General features: G+C 38.8%; 1 protein-coding gene across 2 annotated transcripts in view; it reads left to right on the top strand.

The window, feature by feature from the left end:
• JMJD1C (jumonji domain containing 1C) overlaps positions 1-26,050 on the top strand; it is a 333,992-nt gene that overhangs the window by 103,671 nt on the left and 204,271 nt on the right. The window lies entirely within an intron of this gene.

Below are 26,050 nucleotides of genomic sequence, written 5' to 3'. Positions count from 1 at the left end.
TATCAGGATATGTTTCATTTAAGAAAATATAATTTTCAGCAAATTCCCTGGTAGGTTGAAGAGTTTTATTTAAGGAAAAAAAAAAAGGAAGTAAACAAGATCATTAAATTGTATTAAGAAAAGAACCATATTCATTTAAACATTGTTATCCCTGTTTTCTGGCAGAGCATCTAGCATGTAACAAATTTGCAATATTTATAAAAGTTTTCTTCTTAGGATACTATCAAAGAAATACCTGAAAAGCCACTGAAACATTATTGCAGGTCTTTAGTATAACTAATGAGTTAGGGTAGTTCCTTTTAAATTTTTAAACAGTATTGAAAGGTTAAAATAATATCTGTCTGACCTGTAGTTTTGATAGGAAAGTTTGCAAAGCAAACTAAAGAGGAAAATTTTATCCATAGTAGGATTTAAAAAGTATGTAATGAGTATGTTGAATTCTTCGTGTAAAACTTTAAACGATTACTAGCATTATTTTAATTTTATAGACCTTAACCCAAAAACTGGATAAAATTTTGTGAGTATTTATGAATAATTATAACATATTGGTGAATTTTATATGAGAATTCTCAAAAGCAGGAAACAGCATCAAGAGTATGAAAAACTGTACGTCAATATCATAGTTAAAAAATTAATGAAACTTTAGAAAAGGTTTGCCCTTTCTTGAAGGCAGTTAAGATTGAGAATTTCTGCTTTGTATTCATAAAATACTGATTTTAGAGAGAATTTTAAAATTTCTACTGGGAAGTACTGCTTAATGATAATTCTGTCATAATTTTACAAAGTTGTTTCTGTTGAAAACCTCTTAGCCTTGAAATTAGGCCTACTTAAATAATCACCAACTTTTAAAAAAATTTTTATCTTAGACCAAAAAATGTATGTGGTGAAAAATTTGAAAAATGCTGTGGTAAGAAATTATCATCTTTAGTCCTATCACTAAGAGATAAATTGTATATATTGTATATATAGTAATACATATATTATACTTTTTGATTTTTTTTTAAATAAAGCATATTACTCTGGTTCTCTCTCTTTTTTTTTTTTTTGGCCGTACTATTTATGTATTTATTTGGACAAGGTCTCACTTTTTCACCCAGGTTGGAATGCAGTGGTGTGATCACATCTCACTGCAGCCCTGAACTTCTGAGCTCAAAAAAATCATCCCACCTTGGCCTCCCCAGTAGCTAGGACTAAGATGTGTACCACCATGCCTAGCTAAAAAAAGAATTTTTTTTTTGAGATGGAGTCTCGCTTTGTTGCCCAGGCTGGAGTGCAGTGGCATGATCTTGGCCCACTGCAACCCACAGTAATTCACTGATCAACAAACCAAGAAGAATTACCCGTTATTAAATATTTTAATACATTTTTTTTCACCACGTTGGCCAGGATGGTCTCCATATTTTGACCTCGTGATCCGCCCGCCTTGGCCTCCCAATGTGCTGGGATTACAGGCATGAGCCACCGTGCCAGCTTATGTTCTTTCTTTCTTTTTTTTTTTTTTTTTTTGTATTCTCAGTAGGTATGAAATGGCATCTCATTGTGGTGTGGTTTTGTTTTATATTTCTCTAATGCTTAATGTGATGTTGAGCATCTTCTCACATGTTTATTGGCCATTTGTATGTCTTTTGAGAAATACCTATTCAAATTATTTGCCTGCTTTTAATTGGATCCTGTTGTTGTTGTTGTTGTTGTTGTTGTTGTTGTTGTTGTTGTTGTTGAGTTTTAGGATTTCTCTATGTATTCTTGATATTACTCCCTTATTAGATACTTGATTTGGTAACATTTTCTCTCATTTTACAGGTTGCCTTTTTACTCTCTTAGCAATGGCCTTTGCTGCACAAAACTTTTAAATTTTGATGAAGCCCAACTTGTCTGTTTTTATTTGTTGAAAGACTGCCTTTGCCCCAATGAATGGTCTTTGCCACCCTTGTAGAAAATATTTTGACTGTATATGCAAGGATTTGTTTCTAGGCTTTCTGTTCCATTCCATTGGTCTATATGTCTGTTCTTACTGTGATACCAATATTGTTGCTTTGTAGTACATTGTGAAATCAGGAAATGTTTTTCCGTCAACTTTATTTTTTTCAGGATAGTTTTGGCTGTTGAGAATTCCTTGAGATTGCCTATGAACTTTAGGAGGGAGTTTTCTTTTTCACCAGAAAAACGTCACTTGGATTTTGATGGGTATTGCACTGAATCTGTAGATGGATTTTGGTGGTAGACATCTTAATATTAAGGGCTGGGTGCTGTGGCTTACACCTATAATCCCAGCTCTTTGGGAAGCAAAGGTGAGAGGATTGCTTGAGGCCGGGAGCTCAAGACCAGGCTGAACAACACGGCAAGCCCTTCTCTGCAAAAAAATAAAATAAGCCGAGTGTGATGGCTCATGCCTGTAGGCTCAGCTACTTGAGAAGCTAAGGTGGAAGGATTGCATATGCCCAGGAGTTGATGGCTGCAGTGAGCCATTTGTGTTACTGCTCTCAAGCCTGGGTAACAGAGTGAGATCTTGTCTCTAAAACTACACACACACGTATAAATATTAAAGTCTTCTAGTCCTTGGACAGGGGTGCCTTTTTACCTGCTTGTATTTTCTTTAATTTTGTTTAGTTGTGTTTTGTAGTTTCAGTGTGTATTTATTTCACCTCCTAGGTAATTTATTTTTTGATGCTCTTGCAAATGGAATTTTTTGTTATTTCATTTTCAGGTTATTCATTATAGTCATATAGAAACTAGCCAGGCATGAGCCTGTAGTCCTAGCTACTTGGGAAGCTGAGGTGGGAGGATCCCTTGAGCCCAGGACTTCAAGGCTGCAGTGAGCTCTTTACACCAGTACACTCCACCCTGGGTGACAAACCAAGACCTTGCCTCAAGAAAAAAAAAAAAAGGAAAGAAAGCAAACTGATTTTTATGTGTTGATTTCATATCATGTTACTTAGGCAATGTCCTAGTCAGTGGTGCAGGACTGAAGGTTTTTTTCTCCAAGATCAGGAATAAGACAAGGAATCCCTGCTTTTGTCTTGTCCATTCAACATAGTATTTGAAGTCATAGTCCAGAAATTAGACCAGAAAAAGACATTTAAAGCATTTAAATTGGAAAGAAGTAAAATTATGTCTGTGATATGATCTTATATGTAGAAAATCGTAAAGACTTGACAATAACAAAGCCTATTAGAACTAATAAATGAATTTGACAAATTAGCAGAGTACAAAATCTCTGCCTTCTTTTAAACAGTTTTAGCTAAGACTGAATTAAAATTGTAGATCCTGCTTTTTTTGCTTAACGTCTATCCTCTACATTTCTCCTCCTGAGTAGTAATTTAAGATCATTTTTAATGGCTGCATAATATTTACCGTTATAATGAACCATTTCCTAAATGTTTGGCATTGTAGTTGTTTGCAGTTTTAGGGAGCATTATAAATAACTGGGATAAATACTATTGTAAGCCTTTATCTGCCTCTCTGATTTTTAAAAATTTATATTTATAGTAGTAGAATTAATGATCACAGGGTATGAACTTGAAAGCCACAAAAATCTATCTCCTGTTACTCTTCACAAATTGTCTAAAGATTGTACTGACTGCCATTGTCCCCAGTCAGTGTTGGGGTGTTTTTATCTCATCACACCCTTGTAAGCAGTATTTATTTTGTTTATTTTGTTTTAAAACACAGATGTTTGGCCAAAACAGGAGGAATTTTACATCCTAAGGGGATGCAGCATTAAACGTTATTCTTTCTCTGCTAATTGGATATTTTGAAGTAATATTCGTTGTTTGAGTTTGCATTCCTTTAATATGGTTCTTTTTTTTCATGTTTATGAGCAAATTATATTTTTAGTGAATTGTTATTCTTTAGTACTTATTAGGGTTTTATGTTTTATATTTGTTATCAGCTTTCTTTATATTATTACAAATATTATAACTTTTTGTCATATTTGTTTCATAGTTTGCTCAGCTAATTGTTTGATAGCAAGTCTTTTTGAACTGTATGTTTAAAGTCTATACAATGGGATATCGTCATTAATTCCAATAGTCAGGTAATGTGTGCTTGCCTACCCTCCTTACTTCCTTTTTTTCTTTCTTTTGTTTTAGAAGATTGTAAAAAATTAATAAGCAAGTGGAGTGGGAATGCTTGTCTATAATACTTAAGAAAATAGTCAATTTAAGTTTCATAAGCATTTTGCAAACATTCGTTTATATATAGTAGATATTACTGAGATTCTGTTGTTTCCTTTTCTGTTCATTAAAATTAAGCTTTTCTAAGGATGTCTATTAACAGCAATTATGAAGTTCAGCATTTAAAAATTCCTACAGCATAATGAAATACTGTATCTACAGATTTGAGAAATTTGAGGGATCTGTATATGAGATGGCAGTAAAATGAAATACAGTAGAAACTAATACTTTGTCTTTAATTTTTTACAAATTTAATGTTTCTGTTTATGTGCACATGATACTTGCTTTATGTTCTTTTGTATTTAAACATGTTTGTATTTATTATCCTCTTTCTAGTTGTTTCACTCCTCGTGTGGTACCTGTTAAATATTACATATTGATTATGTTATCTTGTCTACCTCTTATACCTAGAAATTAGTGGAAACCAGCAGTATACCTGCTGGTTCTTGATATCATGACAAGACAAAAACAAATCCTGTTGTCTCATTAACATATTTTAAAGTGTATTTTTAAAAGTTTAACGTAATTGCATCGTCAACAAAATATGGATAGTATAATACCCAGGCTACTTCTGGAATTGTCTGGTTCATCTTTCTTTCTAGGATATCAGTAGCAAAACATTTATGGGAGCACCACATGCACAATGCTGAAGTGGTGTCTATATTTTTGCTTGGTCCTGTATAATCAGAGTACCACTTGAGGGCATTCTAATGCTGTAGGCTAAGGTAACTTGCATCTTCATGTAAGTTACTTAATAGATTGTTAAATTTTATTTACTTTTTAATAAAGTAAAATACTTGCGAAAGCACATTTATCTGCACCAGGGAAGGAAAGTGTTGGCATTCATAATTGAAATCAACGAATCACCTACCTAACTGGGTTAGGGCCCTGGCTCCATCTCCTTTAGGAAAACCTTCTGTGGGGAGTGGGGCTTCGACCCTAACCCAGGTGGGCTGTAACACTGCTGTATTTTCTAAGGGGCAGAGTTTTCTACTACTTTTCTGCTGGCCCAGCCTTCCAGATCACCCCAACCAGTGCTCCTATATAACCATCTTGTGCTTTTATAGAACTTTGTTTTGTACCTCTGTTTTAACAATCAGCACATTCTGCTGTGTATTATACCTATTTGTTTGCATGTCTGTCTTCCCTTAATAGATTGTAAGTTCTTTGAGGACAGGAGTCGTGTCTTAGTCATCTATGTGTGGTTCCCTGGAGTCTAGCACAGTGCTTTACCCATCTTAGAAAGTAAGTAAAGTAAATTATTTATTTAAAGTGATGAATGTGCTGTAACCCAGGTAGTGAAAAAGAACCCTACTGGGAGTTATCACAAGTTTTCTGGCTATTAACATGATAATATCATAGGACAGGAAGGCAAAATCACCCAATTGTGGTAAAACTGAGTTACCAGTTTTAAACATATCAATACATAATAAAACACAAATACTAAAAAGCTTATAATGCCCATTCTAATTCGATACAAATTTGATTTCTGAAATTGCCAAGTGGAAAAATGTAAAATTACCTGAAATGTGTTATTTTAAAGATGTTAAAGGAAGAAATAGACGTCCTCACAATTGACTTAAATATTCAAGTCTTTGATAATTTACCTGAATTTCTGAATTGAGTTTTAGGAAACTCAGACTATTTCTCTGTGTAGCTTTTCCTTCATAGATAGGTAATTCTGGTTCAACCAGGAATTGTAATTACATCATAAACATGTACACTCTTAGCAATTTATTTATTTTAAATTACTCTTTTAGTGAGAATGCTTTTTAGTTACTGTCTGTTCCAAAAGAAACCCTCTCAAAGGAAAATAGAGTTCTCTGCTCTTTGGGACAAGATTACCTTTGTATTCCAACAGTTATATTGCCAAAATTGGTCTAGATTATAGCCTCAAGCAAATTTTACTAAAATGTGAAAATACGCCATGTTCCAAATCAGAAATGAGCTTTTGAGTATTTTCATTTAGAGTTTTTACATATATATAATTTTACATATATATAATTTCACAATTAGAATTAACAGTTGTATAGTCTTTTTGTGCTTTGTTAAATAATGAAATGGAAATAATGACAGAATATGCTAACTTCAGGATTATTTCTCTACAAGGTAAAGCACTTTAAGAGATCAAATTATACGTAATAAAATATTAAGCTTTTTAAATGATAAAATTTAATAGTGGCGTATATTGCAGTGGACGAGTACACACACTCAATATCTTATGGATTATAAAATAACAGTGTTCTTTTGTAAAGTATTATGTTGTAAGAACCATAAGAAGTTCATACTCTTTGATTCATTAATTCTAGTCTTATGAAACTGTGCTTCAAAAAGGTTTTTAAAAACTGTATTCAGTTCAGCTAACGTTTGTCACATGCCTCATATGAACCAGACACTGGTGGGAGCTGCAGATTACAAAAAATGAAAGACATAATATTATGTGAAGAAAGATGTTTATTGCAGTCTTATTAAAGAAGAAAATAATGGAACAACCTTGATGTTCAACAATTTGTGAATGCTGTTTATATTTTGGCATATTATGCAGCTTTAAAAGTGATAAATTACACATACTTTAGGAAAATGTAGAGAAATAAAATTTAAATGAAAACCGTAAATCTTAATTATATCAGCGCTAGAATTATGTATTTAAGAAGTATCATAGGCTGGGGACAGTGGCTCATGGCCAGTAATCTCACCATTTTGGGAGGTTGAGGCAGGAGAATTGCTTGAGTCTGGGAGTTCAGGAGCAGTCAGGGCAACATAATGATACCCCCATCCCTACCAAAGGGGAAAAAAAAAAAATTAGCCTAGTGTAATGGCCCAAGCCTTGTAGTCCCAGCTACTCAGGCAGCTGAGGTTGCAGGATTGCTTGAATCCAAGAGTACAAGGCTGTGGTGAGCTGTGATTATGCCACTGCACTGCAGCCTGGGCAACAGGCTGATTACTTATAAAGTAATCAAAGTGATTTCCTTACAATAGTGGAATTTTGCAAAATTATCTTTTCCCTAAAAGCAACTGTTATTTTCTAGCAAACTGGAAATTTCATATAATTTGTTATTCTGTGTTTTATATTTTGGAGGTAGTTTTCTTCAAATGAGTTATTTTAGCAAACTTGTTTTACATTTCTGTTAATACACTTTGTTAGGTACTGTTTGTGTTTTGCTAATGCAGCATTTAAAAAAATCTTTCCTTAATACATAAAGAATTAACACTTAATAAAAATGGCAGCTTACATCATAACAAAGTAAAATATAATGAAGATTATTTAAGGCTTAAGTCTACCTTAATTACTTGTTTACTTTGTAGATTTGCATGGTTTTATGTGACCTTAGATATTATAGACTTAAAGAATGTTAGAATTGAGGGAAAAAAAAAATCCCAGCATAGCAGTTATCAAGGAAGGCAGTGTAATATGCCTTAAAGACATAGACTTTGTGGCATATTTTTTCGTTCAAATCCTGATTCTTCCATTTACTGCTAAGGTCTGGGTGAAAGTAAGTTATTTATACTCTGTAGGTCTCACTGTATTCATAATAGAAATATCTGCCACACAAGAGTAGTGAAGATTAAGCAAGACAATATATAAATAAAACCTCAGTATAGCACAGCAGTGAGTTTAGATAGGTGTACACTTTGAGAGAAACCTCCATAAGAGAACAACACCCTCACTTCTGGCAGTAGTTGCAAGTTTGAGGCATTCTGGAAGCCATCCTCAGGGTTAATAAATCACTGGAAGATTGATAACTCACTGAGACCTGTTAAATTTATGCCTACCGTTTAATTAATTAATTAATTTTTAAGATGGAGTCTCGCTGTGTTGCCAGACTGGAGTGCAGTGGTGCGATCTTGGCTCACTGCAGCCTCCACCTCCTGGGTTCAAGTGAGTGAGTATCCGGCCTCAGCCTCTTGAGTAGCTGGGACTACAGGTGCATGCCACCATGCCCAGCTAATTTATGTATTTTTAGTAGAGACAAGGTTTTACCATGTTGGCCCGGATGTTCTTGATCTCCTGACCTCGCGATCAGCCCACCTCAGCCTCCCAAAGTGCTGGGATTATAGGAGTGAGCCACCGCGCCCGTCCCATGCCTACAGTTTATTGCAGAAAAAGTATACAAATTAAAACCAGCCAGGGGAAGAGATGCTTAGGGTACAGAATCCAGGAGGAATCTAAATGTGAGACTTTTGTCTTCTTCTCCCTGTGCAGTCATGTCTAGCATTATCTCGTTATGTCCACAGTGTGTGAGTATTGTCAGTGGAGAAACTAATCTGAGTCTTTACTTTTCCAGTTTTACTGGGGCTCAGAATCACATACTGTCTGCATGGCATAGCTTTGGTCTCTGGGAGATCAGACTAATAACTTTAGTTCTCACTTCATCTGGAGATCAGAACTGATACTGAAATGCCTGAAGCTCCCATCGTAAATTACATTGTTAAACTGTCCAGTGGCCAAAGCCTTCAGACAAACAAAAATACTCCTGTCAAGCAGGTACTCCTATGAAGCAAGACATTCTAGAGCCCTGGAGATTATCTCTCAGTTGCCAAGATGGAAGGCCAGACATCTTTTTATTCTTTGGAATATAGGCTATACCCTGGCCTTTGGCCTCCAGTCTTACAGCAAAATGAATATATTTGAACATCTACATTTAGTATTTAGGTGACAGACGTTGCAACAGTAACCCTCTGAATATGCCTAATATTGAGAGGAGCCAGTGTTGAATAGGTATACATTTAAGTAAACAGCCAGTCTAATTTATGTAGCCATTGTATATATCATTTTCTTGTACTTATTTAATTACTGATTTTCCCCTTGATCGACCATTTTTTTTGTATCTTTTTTTTTTTGTATTTTAGGTTTTGGGGTACATGTGATGAACATGCAAGATTGTTGCATAGGTACACACATAGCAGTGTGGTTTGCTGCCTTCCGTCCCCTCACCTGTATCTGTCATTTCTCCCCATGCTATCTCTTCCCACCTTCCCACCCCCCCGCCCCTCCCCCATTTCCCCCCAACGGACCCCAGTGTGTAGTGCTCCCCTCCCTGTGTCCATATGTTCTCATTGTTCAACACCCGCCTATGAGTGAGAATATACGGTGTTTGATTTTCTGCTCTTGTGTCAGTTTGCTGAGAATGATGGTTTCCAGGTTCATCCATGTCCCTACAAAGGACGTGAACTCATCATTTTTGATGGCTGCGTAATATTCCATGGTGTATATGTACCACATTTTCCCGATCCAGTCTTTCATCGCTGGTCATTTGGGTTGGTTCCAGGTCTTTGCTATTGTAAACAGTGCTGCAATGAACATTCGTGGGCACGTGTCCTTGTAGTAGAATGATTTATAATCCTTTGGATATATACCCAGTAATGGGATTGCTGGGTCAAATGGGATTTCTATTTTTAGGTCCTTGAGGAATCGCCACACTGTCTTCCACAATGGTTGAATTAATTTACATTCCCACCAACAGTGTAAAAGTGTTCCTATTTCTCCACATCCTCTCCAGCATCTGTTGTTTCCAGATTTTTTAATGATCGCCATTCTAACTGGTGTGAGATGGTATCTCAATGTGGTTTTGATTTGCATTTCTCTGATGACCAGTGATGATGAGCATTTTTTCATATGTTTGTTGGCCTCCTGTATGTCTTCTTTTGTAAAGTATCTGTTCATATCCTTTGCCCATTTATGAATGGGCTTGTTTGTTTTTTTCTTGTAGATCTGCTTTAGTTCTTTGTAAATTCTGGATATCAGCCCCTTGTCAGATGGGTAGGCTGCAAAAATTTTTTCCCATTCTGTTGGTTGCCGATTCACTCTACTGACTGTTTCTTTTGCCGTGCAGAAGCTGTGGAATTTGATTAGGTCCCATTTGTCTATTTTGGCTTTTGTTGCCATTGCTTTTGGCGTTTTGGTCATGAAGTCCTTGCCTACACCTATGTCCTGAATGGTTTTTGCCTAGATTTTCTTCTAAGGTTTTTATGGTATTAGGTCTGATGTTTAAGTCTTTAATCCATCTGGAGTTAATTTTGGTGTAAGGTGTCAGGAAGGGGTCCTGTTTCTGCTTTCTGCACATGGCTAGCCAGTTTTCCCAACACCATTTATTAAACAGGGAGTCCTTTCCCCATTGCTTGTTTTTGTCAGGTTTGTCGAAGATCAGATGGTTGTGGGTATGTTGTATTTCCTGTGAGACCTCTGTTCTGTTCCATTGGTCTATATCTCTGTTTTGGTACCAGTACCATGCTGTTTTGATTACTGTAGCCTTGTAGTATAGTTTGAAGTCCGGTAGTGTGATGCCTCCTGCTTTGTTCTTTTTGCTTAGAATTGACTTGGCTATGCGGGCTCTCTTTTGGTTCCATATGAAGTTTAAGGTGTTTTTCTCCAGTTCTGTGAAGAAGGTCATTGGTAGCTTGATGGGAATAGCGTTGAATCTGTAAATTACTTTGGGCAGTATGGCCATTTTCACGATGTTGATTCTTCCTAACCATGAACATGGAATGTTTCTCCATCTGTTTGTATCCTCTCTTATTTCGTTGAGCAATGGCTTGTAGTTCTCCTTGAAGAGGTCCTTTATGTTCCTCGTTAGTTGTATTCCTAGGTACTTTATTCTCTTTGTAGCAATTGTGAATGGCAGTTCGTTCTTGATTTGGCTCTCTTGAAGTCTATTACTGGTGTATAGGAATGCTTGTGATTTTTGCACGTTGATTTTGTATCCTGAGACTTTGCTGAAGTTGTTTATCAGTTTCAGGAGATTTTGGGCTGAGATGATGGGGTCTTCCTGATATACAATCATGTCATCTGCAAATAGAGATAATTTGATTTCCTCCTTTCCAATTTGGATACCCTTTATTTCTTTTTCTTGCCTGATTGCTCTGGCTAGAACTTCCAGTACTATATTGAATAGGAGTGGTGAGAGAGGGCATCCTTGTCTAGTGCCAGATTTCAAAGGGAATGCTTCCAGTTTTTGCCCATTCAGTATGATATTGGCTGTTGGTTTGTCGTAAATAGATTTTATTGTTTTGAGATACGTTCCGTCAATACCTAGTTTATTGAGGGTTTTTAGCATAAAGGGTTGTTGAATTTTGTCAAAAGCCTTCTCTGCATCAATCGAGATAATCATGTGGTTTTTGTCTTTGGTTCTGTTTATGTGGTGAATTACGTTGATGGACTTGCGTATGTTGAACCAGCCTTGCATCCCCGGGATGAATCCTACTTGATCATGGTGGATGAGCTTTTTGATATGCTGTTGCAATCGGTTTGCCAGTATTTTATTGAAGATTTTTGCATCTATGTTCATCATGGATATTGGCCTGAAATTTTCTTTTCTTGTTGAGTCTCTGCCGGGTTTTGGTATCAGGATGATGTTTGTCTCGTAAAATGATTTGGGAAGGATTCCCTGTTTTTGGATTGTCTGGAATAGTTTCAGAAGGAATGGTATCAGCTCCTCCTTGTATGTCTGGTAGAATTCAGCTGTGAACCCATCTGGACCTGGGCTTTTTTGGGGTGGTAGGCTCTTTATTGCTGCCTCGACTTCAGACCATGTTATTGGTCTATTCAGGGTTTCGGCTTCTTCCAGGTTTAGGCTTGGGAGGTTGCAGGTGTCCAGGAATTTATCCATTTCTTCCAGGTTTACTAGTTTATGTGCATAGAGTTGTTTGTAATAATCTCTGATGATGGTTTGGATTTCTGTGGAATCTGTGGTGATATCCCCTTTATCGTTTTTTATTGCATCAATTTGGTTATTCTCTCTTTTCTTTTTTATTAATCTGGCTAGTGGTCTGTCTATTTTGTTGATCTTTTCAAAAAACCAGCTCCTGGATTTATTGATTTTTTGAAGAGTTTTTTGTGTGTCTATTTCCTTCAGTTCTGCTCTGATCTTAGTTATTTCCTGTCTTCTGCTAGGTTTTGAGTTTTTTTGATCTTGCTCCTCTAGCTCTTTCAATTTTGATGATAGGGTGTCCATTTTAGATCTCTCCTTTCTTCTCATGTGGGCACTCATTGCTATATATTTTCCTCTAGAGACTGCTTTAAATGTGTCCCAGAGGTTCTGGTATGTTGTGTCTTCATTCTCATTGGTTTCGAAGAACATCTTTATTTCTGCCTTCATTTCATTGTTTATCCAGTCAACATTCAAGAGCAAGTTGTTCAGTTTCCATGAAGCTGTGCGGTTCTGAGTTAGTTTCTGCATTCTGAGTTCTAACTCGATTGCACTGTGGTCTGAGAGACTGTTTGTTATGATTTCTGTTCTTTTGCATTTGCTGAGGAGTGATTTATTGCCAATTATGTGGTCAATTTTAGAGTAGGTGTGATGTGGTGCTGAGAAGAATGTATATTCTGTGGATTTGGGGTGGAGAGTTCTGTAAATGTCTATTAGGTTTGCTTGTTCCAGGTCTGTATTCAGGTCCTGGATATCCTTGTTGATTTTCTGTCTGGTTGATCTGTCTAATATTGACAATGGGGTGTTAAAGTCTCCCACTATTATTGTGTGGGAGTCTAAGTCTCTTTGTAAGTCACTAAGAACTTGCCTTATGTATCTGGGTGCTCCTGTATTGGGTGCATATATATTTAGGATCGTTAGCTCTTCTTGTTGCAGTGATCCTTTTACCATTATGTAATGTCCTTCTTTGTCTCTTTTGATCTTTGTTGCTTTAAAGTCTATTTTATCAGAGATGAGAATTGCAACTCCTGTCTTTTTTTGCTCTCCATTTGCTTGGTAGATCTTCCTCCATCCCTTTATTTTGAGCCTTTGTGTATCCTTGCATGTAAGATGGGTTTCCTGGATACAGCACACTGATGGGTTTTGGCTTTTTATCCAATTTGCCAGTCTGTGTCTTTTGATTGGGGCATTTAGTCCATTGACATTTAGGGATAGTATTGTTATGTGTGAATTTGATGCTGTCATTTTGATGCTACCTGGCTGTTTTGTTGGTTAGTTGATGCAGATTCTTGATTGTGTTGATGCTTTTTTACCATTTGGTGTGTTTTTGGAGTGGCTGGTACTGGTTGTTCCTTTATATGTGTAGAGCCTCTTTTAGGAGTTCTTGTAGAGCAGGTTTGGTGGTGATGAAATCTCTGAGTGCTTGCTTGTTCACAAAGGATTTTATTTTTCCTTCACTTATGAAGCTTAGTTTGGCTGGATAGGAGATTCTGGGTTGAAAGTTCTTTTCTTTAAGGATGTTGAATATTGGCCCCCAATCTCTTCTGGCTTGTAGGGTTTCTGCTGAGAGATCTGCTGTGAATCTAATGGGCTTCCCTTTGTGGGTAACCCGACCTTTCTCTCTGGCTGCATTTTCTCTTTCATTTCAACCCTGGTGAATCTGACGATTATGTGCCTTGGGGTTGCTCTTCTTGAGGAATATCTCTGTGGTGTTCTCTGTATTTCCTGGATTTGAATATTGGTCTGCCTTGCTAGGTTAGGGAAGTTTTCCTGGATAATATCCTGAAGAGTATTTTCCAGCTTGGATTCATTCTCTTCATCACATTCAGGTACACCTATCAGACGTAGATTAGGTCTTTTCACATAGTCCCACATTTCTTGAAGATTTTGTTCATTCCTTTTTGCGCTTTTTTCTCTGTTCTTGCCTTCTCTTTTTATTTCATTGAGTTGATCTTCGACCGCTGATATCCTTTCTTCTGCTTGGTCAATTCGGCTGTTGAAGCTTGTGCATGCTTCACGAAGTTCTCGTGTTGCGTTTTTCAGCTCCATCAATTCACTTATACTCCTCTCTATGCTGTCCATTCTCGTCAGCAGTTCGTCCAATCTTTTTTCAAGGTTCCTATTTTCTTTGCGATGGGTTAGAACATGTTCTTTTAGCTCATTGTAGTTTCTTACTACCCACCTTCTGAAGTCTGATTCTGTCATTTCATCACCCTCCTTCTCCATCCGGTCTGGTTCCCTTGCTGGTGAGGAGTTGTGATCCCTTTTAGGAGGAGAGGTGTTCTGGTTTCGGGAGTTTTCATCCTTTTTGCGCTGATTTCTTCCCATTTTGTGGGTTTATCCACCTGTTGTCTTTCTCTGTCCCAGGGAGTTGGAGCTTTATGCGTTTCCCTAGCACTACTGCCTTTTTTGATTTTTCTTTCAAGTCGGACCCGCCCAGCTAGCAGCAGGCCTAGCCTCTGCCTGCCCGCAGGGGCTTTGCTGAGCTGCTGTGGGCTCCGCCCAGCTGCCCTGAGCTCTTCCCTGTAGTCCTTTTTATATGGGCGTAGTTAGAACTGTCTCGGCAATGGTGGCCCCGCCTCTGTTATGGCGGACTCTCTCTGTTGTGGCAGGTTGCCTCGGCAACGGCAGCCTGCCTCCGTAGCGGTGTAGAGTCTCAGTAATAGCGGAAGCCCCTCCCCCACGGAGCCGGACCGTCCTGGTTCAGCTGTGCTTGGTTTGGAGGGCTCAACCCAGAGGGTTTCCAATTACTGTTTTTGTTTTGGTTGTTGTTGGGGGTGGAGGGGTGGGACCAACCGAGCCTGATCACCTGGCTCCCTGACTCAGAGTCTTTTCTTTTAAGTTGCACGACCCCGCGTTCCGGTGCTTGTTGAAAAGGCGCCCGGATCTGCCGTGCTGCGTGCGACTCGCTGAGTCGGCTGGAACTGCGGCGCTGGCGGATTTTTTGCCTAGGAATCTCCTGGCCTGACTCGCTATTTCAGATGAGTGGGCAACTCTGCCGTCTCAGGGCTCTGCTCGCCAGCTAAGAGGGCTCCCAGACCAGTGGCTTTTGTACGGAGAACCGCAGCAACAGGGAGTGGTCACAGCAGCCGCGCGGGCGGAATCAGCCCCGCCGGGGCCAAAAGAGCCGCACCGGCTGGGACTGCGATGCTGGCGACCCCTCTGCCTGGGTATCTCCTGGTCTGTGGGCAATAAGAGTTCGTCTGGAAATGCGGTGTCCACTCACCCTCTGCACCTTCACTGGGAGCTGAAGTCCTGAGCTGTTCTTAGGCGGCCATCTTCCCAGCATTCCTTTTTTTTGTATCTTAAGAAAAATCTGTGCAGGACTATTACCATAGAAATTAGTTGATGGGCTGGACACGGTGGCCCATGCCTATAATCCCAGCACTTTGCGAGGCCGAGGCAGGTGGATCACTTGAGGTCAGGAATTTGAGAGCAGCCTGGCCAACACGTTGAAACCCCATCTCTACTAAAAACACAAAAATTAGCCAGGTGTGGTGGTGCACGTCTGTAATCCCAGCTACTTGGGAGGCTGAGACAGGAGAATATGTTGAACCTGGGAGGCGGAGGTTGCAGTGAGCTGAGATTGTACTACTGTACTCCAGCCTGGGCAGCAGAGTAAAATTCTGTCTCAGAGAAAGTGAAAGAGAAAGGGAGAGGGGGAGGGGAGAGAGGGAGAGAGAGAAAAGGAGGGGGAACGATGGGGAGGGGGTCAAGGGGAGAGAGAGAGAGAGAGAGAGAGAGAGAGAGATGATGGTTACCTAATTCTTCATTAAGCTATTCATTTTCCATCATTATTACATCCTTGAGGAGGCTTTACCTAAATTTCCTGATACATTAGATGATCAATATCAATATTATAAGATTTATTTATATAAGGCAATGGCTCATGCCTGTAATCCCAGCACTCTGGGAAGCCAAGATAAGCAGATCACCTGAGGTCAGGTGCTCAAGATCAGCCTGGCCAACATGGCAAGCCCCTGTCTCTACTGTAGTCCCAGCTACTTGGGAGGCTGAGGCAGGAAAATCACTTGAACCTGGGGGATGGATGTTGCAGTGAGCCAAGATCACAACACTGCACTTCACCCTGGGCAGCCAAGCGACTCTGTCTCAAAGCCAAAAAAAAAGGATTTACATAAGGTAAATGAATCTTACCAGCAATGTCACTGTTATGTCGTAGTGTGTTATGTCACAGTGTAACGCTTTTATTACAGAACAAATTTTTTAAGAATTGCAGAGGAATTGGCTATGCCTCTTCAACAGAATTGACCTTTACCTAGATACTGTATATTTTCTTGGATAGATAAAGTGGGCCCTTAGTTGTTTCTGAGTTCCAAGTCAGTTAAGAACAAAGCTACTTTCCTTGTCTCAGTTCACAGGCTTATGCTAAGACTGGTTTCCACTGTGTACATAGTAGGGTCTCCATGCTTGCAAATATGATGTTTGATAGCATTTTCCTGCACAGACCATTCCAATTTAATTATAGAACTCTTCTGGGTACTGCTTTCCCATTAGAATGTTTCTTGAATATTTCCCAGGACAGTATATATATTTCAGGTTTGCAGGGTCAGTTAGTGCCCTATAGTAAACTGATTGTCCCTCAAATTGAAAGTTTTGGGTCCAGTCTGTGTTCCACACAGGACTGTTGTACAAAGAATTTGCCCGGCTTCTATTTTATACTATTTGAAATTAATTCGGGTGGGCTCTGCATTTTCACTGGTTTTCATTTAGCATGTCCTATAAGTGTTGCTTGATAGGAAGATTTATATGTATTCTGTTTTACGATACTTAGTATGGGAAACATTCCCCAGTCAGACATAATAAATAACTCCATAATGCATTCAGGTAAAGGAGACATATATGAAGTGTGTTCAGACATCATGAAATAATCCAAACTTTTACTTTAATCCCATAAACTCTTGTGTTCTTATGTCTTTCCAGTATAACTGTAGCTCCTGTTAGGACTTCACCAACAGGTTTATAAGTTCTGTTCATGGGTCTCCCATGGATACCTATCTATGCTTAACCATTTTGTCCATTAAAAAGCATTTGACTCTGGGTTCTCAGCTAGGGACTGGCAAGGGATCCAGGCCTTCTTTTCAGGCCTTATTTTAATTACAATACAGAAGCATTGGCTTAGGCACGTTGAAGTTAGGTTTTTCTTAGTCATTTTTGCCTTTCAGTTTTTAAAGTTTCCTCAAACTGTGGTGAATTGCCAGGCACAGTGGCTCACACCTGTAATCCCAGCACTTTGGGAGGTGAGGCAGGCGGATCACCTGAGGTAAGGAGTTCAAGAGCAGCCTTACTGACCAACATGGAGAAACCCCGTCTCTACTAAAAAGAATTAGCCAGGAATGGTGGCACATGCCTGTAATCCCAACTGCTCAAGAGACTGAGGCAGGAAAATCACTTGAACCTGAGAGGCAGAGGTTGCAGTGAGCTGAGATCATGCCATTGCACTCCAGCCTGGACAACAAGAATGAAACTCCATCTCAAAAAAAAAAAAAAAAAAAAAAAAAGTCCAAAAACATAAAAACCAGGGTGAATAAAACAGATTTGTTTAGGGCTCTACAATGCAGGGAGACCAATATGGACTCCTGTTGCTTCACTCAACCTCTGAGATTGCTGCAGTGTGACCTTTGTTTTGACTTCAATATTTTATTCATCCCATTTCTTAGTAACTGTTTAAAGATTTACACCCACAAAAAACAAACAAACAGAAGATTTACACCCAGCTGGGACTTGTCTCTTGTCTCTCCTCTTTTTTCCACTGTCTTACAAATCTTTATTGTCTGTTCTTTTGGCAAGACTTTTACCTATGGCATTTGGTCTGTGACTGCTGGCTATAATTGGATCTGGCCAAAAAGCAGGCTTGCCCAAGCATTAGGATTTGCATTTCTTTTCTTTTTTATTTTCTTGAAATGGAGTCTCGTTCTGTCGCCCAGGCTGGAGTGCAGTGGTGTGATCTGGGCTCATTGCAACCTCCACCTCCTAGGTTTTAGCTATTCCCTTCCTCAGCCTCCCAAGTAGCTGGAATTACAGGTGCTTGCCCCCGTGCCCAGCTAATTTGTTGTATTTTTAGTAGAAACAGGTTTCACCATGCTGGTCAGTCTGGTCTTAAACTCTTGACCTAAGGTGATCCGCCCGCCTTGGCCTCCCAAAGTGTGGGATTACAGGCGTGAACCATCGTGCCTGGCAGGATTTGCCTTTCTTTTTATTTTGCTGTTCCAGATAACAATAATCAAGAGATTTTGTAGTAATCTTATTTATTGTTTATGTTAACTTTTTTAATGTATCCAGGGAATCAAGTCCCTAGGAGTTGGAGCCATCATTTCTAAGTTCCACTGGTAACTTTCATTTCTATTAATTGATTGTAATACATCTGCAGTTGGATCTATTATTTGTAAATTCCATTGGTAATGTTTACCTCCAGTAACTGATTATAGCACAGCTGTAATCAGTTTTATACCATGTGTGACCTTGTAGCCACCCAGGAATCAAAGGTTTGTCATCCCCCATTCTTTCTCTTTATTCAGTGAGTCAGCTTCAGCAAGTTAATGTCATTCTTGTTCCCACTTCTGATACTATTGCAAGCTTGAGGGATTCCAAAAACCAACTTCAGGTTTGATAATTTGCTAGAAGAACTCATAGAACTCATTGAAAATGTTATACTCATGGCTGTAGTTTGTTACAGGGAAATGATATACATTTAAATCAACCAAGGGAAGAGAGACATAGGGTGCAGTGTCCAAAAGGAGTCTAAATGTAGTTTCTGGTTGCCCTCTCTCTTTCTGTGGTATCGTATACAATATTAGCTCATTACAATCATTGTGTATGATGGTACTCACAGAATATTGGCAAACAAGGAATCTCAGCAAATCCTTTGGTGTTCATTGTTTGTATTGGGGCTTGAACACATACTATCCACGTGGCTGACCTTTAGTCTTTTGCTGCTTCCATAGTGTCAAACTGTTAGCTTTAGTTTTCCTTTCTCCGGAGGTCACAGCTATTACTCTGTGGCCCAGAGCCATACTATGTACTATTATGTAGTAGGGTCTATGTGCTCATTATAATGATATTTTTATTTGGTGGCATTTTCATGCACAGTCTGTTCCTATTTCATTATGGAATTCTGGGTCCTTTCCATTATAAATAATATTGTTAGATAGTCTAACGGCCAAAGCCCCCAAACAAACAAAAACACTTGTATCAGGCAAGACATACCAGAGGCCTACTGATTGTTTCCCAGTGGCTGAGGGCAGAAGCCAGACTTCTTTCTGTAAGGTTGATCTTCCACTGTATTAATGCCATATACAAAGCACTTTTCTAAAAGCTTGTAGTTATTATATTATTGTCATCATCCAGTTTAATGCCCTCTTTTTTCCGGTAAGAAAAGAAAGGCCTGAGATAATTACATTAGTTGATTTGTTTAAATTTATATTCATTTTAATTAGTAGCACAGCTGAGAGTGGAAATGGAACCAAAATAGTCTATCTTGAGCATAATACTTTTGCTTTTCTCCTCTAGTGGAGCTTATACCTGGCCTTACTGAGAATAATCGTGGAAAAGCATTTATATTTTTTAGTCAACCTAGTTTCAGGAAAAGTCTTAGAAAGGAAAACAACCTAATTTTAATTTAGTTTATTCCTGATCAGACAATTTAAGATTTGGAGATACAAATGAGAATAAATGAAAAGTTTTGTGTCCAGAAGATATAGGGAGTAAGAAGAGAGGGATGCATGAGTAGAAAATGAAACATTTATTTATAAAATAAAAAGTTTATAAAAATGGGACAAATGAAGAGGAAGTGTCTGGCTTAGCTAAGGAAAAGCTACACAGAGGAGGATGAGGCTTGCTATTGTTTTCACTGCTGAATTAGCATTTTCTGATCAAATAAGTTTGGAAGACATTTTATGAGAAAACAGGTCCTGACTGAGAAATCCCAAGGTCTTGGGCCAAGGTGGAACACAGGTAGCATAATTGTGATGGAGTGGCAAAAGATGGAGTAGAAAAGAGTAAGTAGGGGCTGGGCAAGGTGGCTCACGCCTATAATCCCAGCACTTTGGGAGACTGAGATGGGCAGATCACCTGTGTTTAGGAGTTGGAGACCAGCCTGACCAACATGGAGAAACCCCGTCTCTACTAAATGTAGAAAATTAGCCGGGCATGGTGGCACATGCCTGTAATTCCAGCTACTGGGGAGGCTTAGGCAGGAAAATCACTTGAACCAGGGAGGTGGAGATTGCGGTGAGCTGAGATTGTGCCATTACACTCCAGCCTGGGCAACAAGAGCAAAACTCCATCTCAAAAAAAAAAAAAAAAAAAAAAAGTAAACAGACATGAAGTCACAAAGGGTCTTGTGTTACAATAACATTTTGGAAATTTCACCCCTGTAGGGAATCAAAAGCCATTGAACAAAAATTATCAGGGTTAAATCATCAGTTCTGTATTTTTAGCAGATTACTGTAGCTGCAATATGACGGGATTAGAGAGAAGTTAGTAATACATTATCTTGTAATTTATCCCTTTGTTTGATCTAGGTGAGACTTGGATAAATGTGTCCTGTGAAACATGTGCTTGGCCAGGTGTGGTTGCTCACATCTGTACTCCCAGCACTTTGGGAGGCTGAGGCAGGCAAATCACTTGAGTCCAAGAGTTCAAGAGCAGGCTGAGCAACATGATGAAACCCCATCTCCAAAAAATTGGCCAGATGTATTGGTGCCTACCTGTAGTCCCAGCTACTGAGACTGAGGTGGGAGGATTTCTTGAGGCCCGGAGTTTGAGGCTGCAGTGAGGTGTGATCCAGCCTGGACAACAGAGTAAGAGCCTGTCTCAAAAACCAAACAGAAAACATACGCTTATTTTTGATTCCTCCAAACTTGCACCAAGATAGAAACAAGAAAAAAGGATGAACAGAGTAAGAGATAATGGTGAGGAGATGGTAATATATTTTTAGAATGTAGGGAGTGGGTGAGAATTAGTGACCAATTTAACAAAGAAAACTGGGCCATACACTGTGGTTCATGCCTAGAATTTCAGCACTTTGTTTTTGTTTTGTTTTAATTTTACCTCTTGTCCACTCCAATCCCAGCACTTTGGGAAGTGAAGGTAGGAGAATCGCTTGAGTCCAGAAATTGAAGACCAGGCAACATAGTAAGTCCTCGTCTCTATATAAAAGTTAAAAATTAACCAGGCAGGCTGAGTGCAGTGGCTCAAATCTGTAATCCCAGCACTTTGGGAGGCCAAAGTGGGCGGATCACTTGAGGTCAGGAGTTCAGGACCAGACTGGCCAACATGGTGAAACTGTCTCTACTTAGAAAAAAAAAGAAAAAAAATTAGCCAAGAATGGTGGCGCATGGCTGTAATCCCAGCTACTTGGGAGGCTGAGGCAGGCGAATCATTTGAGTTGGGAGGTGGAGGTTGTAGTGAGCCACTGCACTCCAGTGTGGGTGACAGAGTTAGACTCTGTCTCAAAAAAAGAAAGAAAAAAAAAAAAAAAAAAAAAAAAAAAAAAAGAAAAAGAAAAAATAATTAGCCCGGCATAGTGGCGTGTACCTGTATTCCCAGCTACCTGGGAGGCTGGGGGCCAGAGAGGGAGGATCACTTGAGTCTGGGAAGTAGAGATTATGGTCAGCCATGTTTATGCCTGTGCACTCCAGTCTGGGTGACAGAGTGAGATTCTGTCTCATAAAAGAAAAACCTGAGGCCGGGCGCGGTGGCTCAAGCCTGTAATCCCAGCACTTTGGGAGGCCGAGGCCGGTGGATCACGAGGTCAAGAGATCGAGACCATCCTGGTCAACATGGTGAAACCCCGTCTCTACTAAAAATACAAAAAGTTAGCTGGGCATGGTGGCACGTGCCTGTAATCCCAGCTACTCAGGAGGCTGAGGCAGGAGAATTGCCTGAACCCAGGAGGCGGAGGTTGCGGTGAGCCGAGATCGCGCCATTGCACTCCAGCCTGGGTAACAAGAGCGAAACTCCGTCTCAAAAAAAAAAAAAAAAAAAGAGAAACCTGAAATCTAAATGTCATTAGAGGAGAATGCTAGCAGATGTCAGAAAGCTTCAAAAATGGAAGCTTCAGTTGCTTTACATGGTAGAAGTGATGGTGGGAACTGATAATGCAGGAATTGATTGAAAAATTGTGTGAAGAGAAGAGAAGTAGACTCCCTGTACATTCCTCACGCTTCTCACAGTTAGCAAGCTAACCTCTCCACTAATTACAGTATATTTTCTCAAATATCTGAACAGTAGAGGTTCTGGCTTTAAGATTTGACACATCAGAATTTCTGGTGGGACAAGAGCATTAAATGAAAATCCTTTTTCTAAGTGGTTCTTTTCAGCCCCATTTATTTCATGTCAGCCAGGTACATACCCCATGAAATGATTAGAGAATTGTTACCTCAGGGCAAGTGAAGGTCCCAGAGAAAAGAACAATAATAAATACTGGTACTAAGTGCCTTACAGTAATATTCACCAAGCTACTGTCATTCACAAAGTTTTTCAATAGCCTTTTAGTGCCTCATGCTTAATTGTGAATGCTTAGTCAGGGATTCTCAGTCTTCTGAGCACTGATCATATTTTAGGAATTGTATATAAATACAATACACTAGGCCAGGCATGGTGGCTCATGCCTGTAGTCCCAGCACTTTGAGAGGCCAAGGCAGGCACATTGCTTGATCTCAGGACTTTGAGACTAGCTCAAGCAATATGGTGAAACTTCATCTCTACTAAAAAATACAAAAATTAGCCAGGTGTAGTGGTGACCACCTGTAGTCCCAACTGCTTGGAAGGCTGAGGCGGGAGGATCACTTCAGCTTTGGAGGCTGAGGCTGCAGTGAGGTATCATTGTGCCACTGCACTCCAGCAGAGTGAGACCCTGTCTACACACATACACACACACACACACACACACACACACACACACACACACACACGAGAAACTCTTTAAATTATTGTGATTTACAGCTAACTTTTTGCCTATATGATGGCAAGAATTATGCACTTAAATGTATTCAGTAGAGGCTGAATACCTGATACTATTAGCTGTTGAATAGATAATGAATAAAAGATACTTTAATTATGAATTAAAAGGGATTTCTTGATTTTAGGGTTAAACCCCTTCTTTCAAACTAGTGATTTTTATTTATTTATTTTTTTTTGAGATGGAGTCTTGCTCTGTTGCCTAGGCTGGAGTGCAGTGGTACAATCTCAGCTCATTGCAACCTCTGCCTCGCAGGTTCAAGTGATCCTCCTGCCTCAGCCCCCACTACTAGCTGGGATTACAGGCATGTGCCTCCATGACCAGCTAATTTTTGCATTTTTAGTAGAGATGAGGTTTCACTATGCTGGCCAGGCTGGTCTCCAACTCCTGACTTCAGGTGATCCACCCACCTCTGCCTCCCAAAGTGCTGGGATTACAGGTGTGAGCCACCTTGCCCGGCCCAGGCTAGTGATTTTAAAAAAGCCAGTGTTTCTAAAGTTGCGTGAAAAAAGGAAGTGAAGCATGATTCTGAATATCCTCTTAAATTGTTTTCCAGAATTAAGTACATTTAAAAAGTAGATTTAGATTTTTTTCTGCTCTATTGTACTTTGCTTTCCATATTTCTTGAGTGAATCAAATTTTGAGGAGTTGGATATTCTTTTTTTCCCCCTTTTTCCTTTGTTGAGACAGTCTTGCTATGTCACCCAGGCTAGAGTGCAGTGGGACGATCTCAGCTCACTGCAACCTCTGGATTAGGATATTCTTACTGAGTCATCAACTTAAGATATGCCTTAAAGATGAGAGGAAGCCAGTTTTTAATTTTAATTGCTTTCAATTGAATTATTTGTCAAACTCCAGAGAAATTTCTGCTGTTTGTCTGACTTTTGTTTCTATTTTGTATTTCATGTATGCCAAGTTCTAGCTATACAAGTATGAAGTTATTTATTTTGAGATGGAGTCTCACTCTTGTTGCCTGTTGCCTAGGCTGGAGTGCAATGGTACAGTCTCAGCTCACTGCAACCTTTGCCTCCTGGATTCAAATGATTCTCCTGCCTCAGCCTCCCAAGTAGCTGGGATTACAGGCATGCACCACCACATCCAGCTAATTTTTGTATTTTTAGTAGAGACGGGTTTTCACTATCTTGGCCAGGCCGGTTTCCAACTCCTGACCTCAGGTGATCTGCCTGCCTTGGCCTCCCAAAGTGCTGGGATTACAGGTATAAAACACCGCACCTGGCCTAGTTAAGTTTAAAATAAAAGTTTAGTTATTAAAAAATAAATTTAAAACCAGCCAAAGTTAATATTTGAAACAGTTCATTTTTGATCATGAAGATCATGAAAGACAGTTAGAAGTATGTAATAGAAACTGTACTTTTTAAGCCCGGTACTGGTGGCTCATGCCTGTAATCCCAGCTACATGGGAGGCAGAGGCAGGAGAATCGCTTAATCCCAGGAGGCAGAGGTTGCTGTGAGCCAAGATCACACCTACTACACTCCAGCCTGAGTGACAGAGTGGGACTCTGTCTCAGAAATAAAAAAAGAAACTGTGCTTTTAAAATCAGGTTTAAATATATTTGAAACATGTAACTTTTATGGTGAATATGTAATATATATATTGATTATTAATAATTTTTTAATAACATAAGCATGCTTTCATTATCCAAAAGCTATTTATCCACCTGCCTATCTGATAACTATTCTAATTAGTGATTTCTGATCATTTTGGTATGAACAAAAATGTTTATGCTGGATTTTCATTAAGTTAAACATACCGATGTCAAGTTTCCTTTTAGGAAATTACTGCATGACTGCAAGTTTAATCTTACTAAGGTTGTAAGCCAAATTTTAAAATTAAGGTGCTGGACATATAAGGACATATAAGGTTGGATTGAAACATACCCACAGAGTAGATTAGGTATACAATACCTGCTTACTACATGTTTAAACAAAGTACATTTTAAGATTTTATTTATTTGAAGACAGAGTCTTACTCTGTCACCCAGGCCAAAATGAAGTGGCATGATTATAGCTCCCCATAACCTCAAACTCCTGGGCTCAAGTGATCCTCTCACCTCAGCCTCCCAAGTAGCTATGACTTAGCCAGCTAACACTGACTGTCAGGAAAATAAGCAGATCCAGTCTTTATTCTCTTGAGTCTGAAAGTACTGGATTACCATATGAAAACAATACCAAGCCATTCTTACAAGAGTTTCAAATTCTAAATTGTGAGAGCAATTAGAACAACTTTCAGTATTTTCTTTAATAACAGTATCTTGATTAGCATTTCTGTGATATTAGTAACTGATAAAATGACTTCATGAAACAGATGGAAAGGACCAACTCAATAGCTAGAAAAGGAACATTTCAACAGATTAAAACAAAGTTAAAACTTGTACTGAGACCACAAAATTTCTGTTATGGGTAGTGAAAAGTGTTATTTTTATTTAAATGTCAAAGAACAGTATTCAATAAAATTGAATTCAATTTTATATCTAATAAAAAGTTAGAAATCGGATAGTCATATTCAGGTAAATTGGTCACATTATATGGAATACAAAAAAAAATGAGGGAAATAAAACCAGTTCTGTAAAAATGTTTTGTCATTATAAAAATATTAAATCATATTTTTAAAAATCTACTTTTGAAGAAACTACTGTATTTTAAGAAAATGGAAGTAATTAGGATAAATTCTCTGCAAAACATCCAGAACAAATGTAGGAATATAACATGTGGTTTATTTATTACCATGGTTAATGTGCACAACATCTTACAAATGCTAAATAGCTGTGAATGTAAAAATAGTGGTGACAGTGACTGTGGCCCAGGCCAGTTATACCAATGGCTAGGTAACAGTGGGAAATTATAATAGCAGTCATCTTCAAGATGTGATACTAAAACAAACTGTTTCTTTCTAAGAATTGACAATACTAAGATTATAAAATAACTACAATTTAAATGGGAATTCAGGCTCTCAAATATTCTAATACAGCAGATGTTCCTTTTATTAGTATGACTGCTGAAAGAATATGAAATGGATTTCTGTCTGGTAGTAATGTTTTTAAATTCACACAATTTCCAGGCTCTGGTGCAAGTTGTAGGAGTTCATTATTTTGAAGGTCCAACATGGTTAAGTTAGATTTTCTGTCATCTTCATTTTCTGAGGATCCTCAGATCCAACCTGATGGTTACTAATCAAAACTGTTTTAATCTTCATTTTCTGAGGGTCCTCAGATCCAACCTGATGGTTACTA

This window comes from Saimiri boliviensis, chromosome 12, assembly GCF_048565385.1.
Source record: "Saimiri boliviensis isolate mSaiBol1 chromosome 12, mSaiBol1.pri, whole genome shotgun sequence".
In the NCBI taxonomy this organism is placed as follows: domain Eukaryota; kingdom Metazoa; phylum Chordata; class Mammalia; order Primates; family Cebidae; genus Saimiri; species Saimiri boliviensis.
Note: the sequence above shows the minus strand (reverse complement) of the source record. Positions and strands in the feature narration are given on the sequence as shown.